The sequence below is a fragment of the Octopus bimaculoides genome, chromosome 12 (assembly GCF_001194135.2).
Source record: "Octopus bimaculoides isolate UCB-OBI-ISO-001 chromosome 12, ASM119413v2, whole genome shotgun sequence".
Lineage (NCBI taxonomy): Eukaryota > Metazoa > Mollusca > Cephalopoda > Octopoda > Octopodidae > Octopus > Octopus bimaculoides.
In genome coordinates this window covers 43,934,049-43,934,583 of record NC_068992.1, presented here as the reverse complement: position 1 = coordinate 43,934,583, position 535 = coordinate 43,934,049, and the positions used below count along the sequence as shown (strand labels likewise).

General features: G+C 43.0%; 1 protein-coding gene across 2 annotated transcripts in view; it reads right to left on the bottom strand.

The window, feature by feature from the left end:
• Positions 1 to 535, bottom strand: part of LOC106870933 (adenosine deaminase-like protein) — a 15,880-nt gene that overhangs the window by 9,043 nt on the left and 6,302 nt on the right. The window lies entirely within an intron of this gene.

Genomic DNA, 535 nt, shown 5'->3' with positions numbered 1-535 from the left:
GTTCGATTCCTGGACTGGGCTGCATGTTATGTTCTTGAGCAAGACACTTTCACATTGCTCCGGTTAATTCAGCTGTAGAAATAAGTTGCGACATCACTGGTGCCAAGCTGTATCGGCCTCTGCCTTTCCCAGGGATAACATCAATGGTGTGGTAAGGAGAGGAGGCTGGTATGCATGGCCAACTGCTGGCCTTCCACAAACAACCTTCCCTGGACTTATGCCTTGGAGAGTAACTTTCTAGGTGCAATCCCATGGTCATTCATGAGCGAAAGGGGTCTCCATAAACATATACTCACAAATATATACGTATATATATACATACATATACACATACCTACATATACACATACATATATACATGCATATATATATATATACATACATACATAACCCATGCTAGCATGGAATGCGGGCGTTAAACGATGATGATGATGATGATAAAAATCTATGCTATTTTAATCCCGAGCAAGGCCGGGTATCTCTGCTAGTTTATACATAAGGATGAGAACGTTGAGGATGGGACCGGGAGGGGGGG